This window comes from Amblyraja radiata, unplaced genomic scaffold (genome assembly GCF_010909765.2).
Source record: "Amblyraja radiata isolate CabotCenter1 unplaced genomic scaffold, sAmbRad1.1.pri S89, whole genome shotgun sequence".
NCBI classification, from domain to species: domain Eukaryota; kingdom Metazoa; phylum Chordata; class Chondrichthyes; order Rajiformes; family Rajidae; genus Amblyraja; species Amblyraja radiata.
The window spans coordinates 8,182,557-8,187,231 of record NW_022630172.1 but is presented as its reverse complement, the minus strand read 5'-3'; the positions used below and the strand labels follow the sequence as shown (position 1 = coordinate 8,187,231).

At 52.1% G+C, this 4,675-nt stretch overlaps 1 long non-coding RNA gene across 1 annotated transcript in view; it reads right to left on the bottom strand.

Annotated features, from left to right (window-relative positions):
* The window catches only part of LOC116969622, a 1,732-nt gene extending 668 nt beyond the window's left edge, over positions 1–1,064 (bottom strand). The window contains exons 1-2 of the long non-coding RNA XR_004410861.1: positions 1,020–1,064; positions 511–551 (exon numbers count right to left, since the gene is read on the bottom strand). This is a non-coding gene — a long non-coding RNA (uncharacterized LOC116969622). The remainder of the gene's footprint in view (positions 1–510; positions 552–1,019) is intronic.
* Positions 1,065–4,675: the final 3,611 nt, after the last annotated feature.

Here is a 4,675-nt window from a genome sequence, read left to right as displayed (position 1 = left end):
CTGATCATCCACAATCAGTACCCCGTTCCTGCCTTCTTCCCATATCCCCTGACTCCGCTATCTTTAAGAGTCCTTTCTAGCTCCCTCTTGAAAGCATCCAGAGAACCGGCCTCCACCGCCCTCTGAGGAAGAGAATTCCACAGACTCACAACTCTCCTTGTGAAAAAGTGTTTCCTCATCTCTGTTCTAAATGGCTTACTCCTTATTCTTAAACTTTAGATAGACACAAGACGTGCTTGAGTAACTCAGCGGGTCAGGCAGTATCTCTGTGGAGAACGTGGAAAGGTACAAAGTGCTGGAGTAACTCAGTGGGTCAGGCAGCAACTCTGGAGAGAAGGAATGGGTGATGTTTCGGGTCGAGACCCTTCTTCAGACCCCCCCTCCCACCCCGTTAATCACCCTAATCTGTTATAGCGGACAGTCTCTGAAATAATGCACATCGCCCCCTCCCCCCATTTCCTTCGGATGTGTTAGATAACGAGGGGTCGCCACGCGTTTAAAACTTCTCACCTGTAGGCTCTGTAGAGGTGAAAATAATCTTGTACGGCGAGCTAAAACACAAATAAATTCACCATTAAAATTTCCCCGATCACCCCCCCACAGACCCCACCACCACCCCACGTGGCCCCTATCTCCCCAGCCCCTCTCCACTCTCAATCACACCCCCCCCCCAACCCACGTAAAGCTCTTCCAGAGAAGGCACGCGGGTAGAGCTGCTGCCTCACGGCGCCAGAGACCCGGGTTCGATCCCGACCACAGGTGCTGTCTGTACGGAGTTTGCACGCTCTCTCTCCTCGTGACCTGCGTGGGTTTTCTCCGGGCGCTCCGGTTTCCTCCCACACTCCAAAGACGTACATGTTTGTAGGTTAATTGACTTCTGTAAGAATTGTTCGTGTGAGTGTGTGTGTGTGTGTAGGATAGTGTTAGTGTACGGGATCTCTGGTTAGCACGGACTCGATAGGCCGAAGGGCCAGTTTCCTGCTGTATCTCTGAACTAAACGGAACCGCTGGCTTCCTACTTGTGTCCATTCACCTGCATCTCTGGGCCAATAGTCACCGCCGATCCATTCTGGTCAACGAGGGTCATCTCGGCAACTCTGGACATGAAGAGAAGTCAAATATTTTCCATCACCTCCCCTCCCTCCCTCCTCACTCCCTCCTCCCTCCCTCCTTCCGCCCCTCCCTCCCTCCCTCCCTCCCTCCCTCCCTCCCTCCCTCCCTCCCTCCCTCCCTCCCTCCCTCCCTCCCCCCCTCCCCCCCTCCCTCTCTCCCTCCCTGCCTCCCTCACCCACTCCCTTCCTCCTCACCACCCCTTCTACCCTCCCTCACCCTCTCTCCCTCCCTCCTCACCGCCCCTCCCTCCCTCCTGAGCTCCCTCCCTCCTCACCCCCTTCCTGCCACCCTCCTGAGCTCCCTCCCTCCCTCCTCACCGCCCCTTCCTACCAAGTATGGTGAATGGGAGGGGGATGGGGAGAGGGAGGAAGGGAGAGGGTAGGGGAGAGGAGAAAGGGGACAGGGGGAGAGGGGATAGAGGGTGAGGAGAGGGGAGAATGGGTGAGAGATGAGAGGGGAGAAGGAAGGGGAGAGGGGGAGGAGAGGGGGAGGAGAGGGGGAGAGGGGTGAGGAGAGGGGGAGTTGGTGAGGAGAAGGCTGAGGAGAGGGGAGAGGGGTGAGGAGAGGGCTGAGGAGAGGGGGAGAGGGGTGAGGAGAGGGGGAGAGGTTGGGGGGAGAGAATAAGGGTAAGGGGAGAGGGGAGATGGTGAAGAGAGGGGGTGGGGGAGAGAGGGGGTGATGGGGGAGAGAGGGGGAGATGGGAGGGGGTGGTGGGAGAGAGGGGGAAGTGGGAGAGAAAGGAGTGGGAGAGACCAACCTGAGGAGTCCTGCAGCGATCTTCACAAGATAACGGACATCAGTGGGGCTGGAGTGTTGACTGAAAATCATCTGAGGGAGACATAGGATTGTGAGAGGGGAGAGAGAGGGAGAGAGGCAGGTGGGGGGGGGGGGGTGAGGGAGGGGGGTTAGTGGGAGAGAGAGAGTGGAGAGAGAGAGGGGAGAGAGGAGAGGGGGATTGGGAATGGGGGGGGGCGGGGGGAGAGAGATTGGGAGTGAGGGGGGGGAGTGGCTAAGCTGGACCTACCTTTCTCACCCTTCCATCGATGTTGGGCAAGGGTGTTGATGGTGTTGTTCCCATGGTGGATCGAGACCCCCCCCCCCCCACTCTCCTCTCCTCTCCTCCCCTCTCCTCTCCTCTCTCCTCACTCCTCTCTCCTCTCTCCTCTCCTCTCCTCTTCTCTCCTCTCCTCTCTCCTCTCTCCTCCGCTCTCCTCTCCTCTCCAGATGCAAGCTAAGTAATGGGATAATTGTCAGCTGTTCATTTGACAAAATCGGGACATTTTATTATTATTATCCAATTAACAGCTGACAATTATCCCATTCCTTAGCTTGCATCTGAGGAAAATGCATTTCAAAACGCATTCATGGTTTACGATTATTTAAATGGTAAATGTAGCATCAGAAGCATTTTCCTGAGAACCATGGAAGATTATGCAATTTTAATGATGGATTTTTCACTTTTAAAACTTTTTATATAACAAATGAATAAAGATAAAACATAATGCCTTACTTTTGATGAAATGCAGTGAGCAAACGCGATAATTCCCGATATTTTCTATCTTTATACCTCTTCGGCCAATGTTTGCTAAACACTTCCGCTGTTGTTGCCCCTTCAGCTCACTCTTGTATTTACCTTGGTTTTTCTTTATCTTCTGGACTCTAAAGTAAGATAATTGTGCTTCACGGTCACCCCGACTGGCACAGTTATTTACAGCTCAAAACCGGGCCGTTTTCGCGGTTTATAACAGGTTTCAAAGTGCGCGTTTTCAGCATCAATAACATGTACCGGAAGTGACGCTTGTACCCCAGTTGGATTTTGCGGTCACGTGGGTGAGGATCTATGATCCAGTGACCTTTCGTGAAATCACCCTATACCTTTCAGAAGCTCATGGATTTGATTTACCCCTTCATGTTTTCACTTGGTAAGTAAACACAAACCTTTACTGCCTTCAATAAGTGGGACAGGCATGCAGCATCTCTGGAGAACGTGGACAGGTACAAAGTGCTGGAGTAACTCAGCGGGTCAGACAGGCAGCATCTCTGAACATTGTGTATATTTAACACCATTTATCCAGTATTTTAAACACCATTTCAAAACGGCTTAAACACAAGCAGAATCGGGACATCAGCGGCTTGGAGGTCCAGAATCGGCCGCTTGCTTCCTACCGGAGACGGGGGCTTCACGATGTTACAGTCCACGGGGCCGGCGTTCGGAGCTCTTCTCCGGCGAGGAATCCCAGACTCCGGGAGGGAAAGTGCTCGCTGCCCGCGGGTCTACAAACTCCACCAACCGCGGCTTCAGGGTGTTAGAGTCCACGGGGCCAGAGATCAGAGCAAATCTTCTGAAGACCCCCGGCTCCACGATCTGAGCGATAGGAAGAGATCGTGCAGGCTACACAACACAAAGTCTGAAGAAGGGGTTCGGCCCGAAACGTTGCCTATCTCCTTCGCTCCTATCTCCTGCTGCACCCGCTGAGTTTCTCCAGCATTTTTGTCTACCTACAAAGTAATAATTATATTTCTTACCTTGTGTCTTTAGTGGGAAACCTGAAGAAAGATTGCTATAAGTGCTCGGGTCGCTGACATTGGCGATTGGAGCACGTTATAGTAGAACAGCTCGCTACACTTGTAGATGTAACGTCATAACTGAAGCTCATTCATAAAAACACATATATTTGATTCTCAAAATGGCACCAGTAACATTACACTGGTGGTCGGCGTTGGGCACTTTCTCCCTCGCTTGGAATTGTGGGAGATCTGGCCGCCATTGCTGTCCGGTCGCCACCTCGCCACGACCGCTGAAAACCAGCGCAGAATCACTCCCCGACCCAGGAGCTGAAGTAACTCCCTGGAGTAACTCTTGCTCTATTCTTGCCATAGACGGAGTACAGAGAAGGTTCACCTGACTGATTCCTGGGATTTCAGGACTTTCATATGAAGAAAGACTGGATAGACTCGGCTTGTACTCGCTAGAATTTAGAAGATTGAGGGGGGGATCTTATAGAAACTTACAAAATTCTTAAGGGGTTTGACAGGCTAGATGCAGGAAGATTGTTCCCGATGTTGGGGAATTCCAGACCAAGGGGTCACAGTTTAAGGATAAGGGGGAAATCTTTTAGGACCGAGATGAGAAAAACATTTTTTTTCACACACAGAGTGTGGTGAATCTGTGGAATTATCTGCAACAGAAGGTAGTTGAGGCCAGTTCATTGGCTATATTTAAGAGGGAGTTAGATGTGGCCCTTGTGGCTAAAGGGATCAGGGGGTATGGAGAGAAGGCAGGTACAGGATACTGAGTTGGATGATCAGCCATGATCATATTGAATGACGGTGCAGGCTCGAAGGGGGCGAATGGCATACTCCTTCACCTATTTTCTATGTTTCTATGTAAAATGCCTGATCGCCACAACTCATCAACAAGCACCAAGACCTGGCTTAGCTGGCGGTGAGGGGAGCCCTCACAGTCAGATCCTTCCTGCACCGTCGGAACCTCACCACCAGTGCACGCTGCCCTCGGGGCGGCGATTATGGGGAGGAGACGGTTGCCCGCCTCTTTACAGAA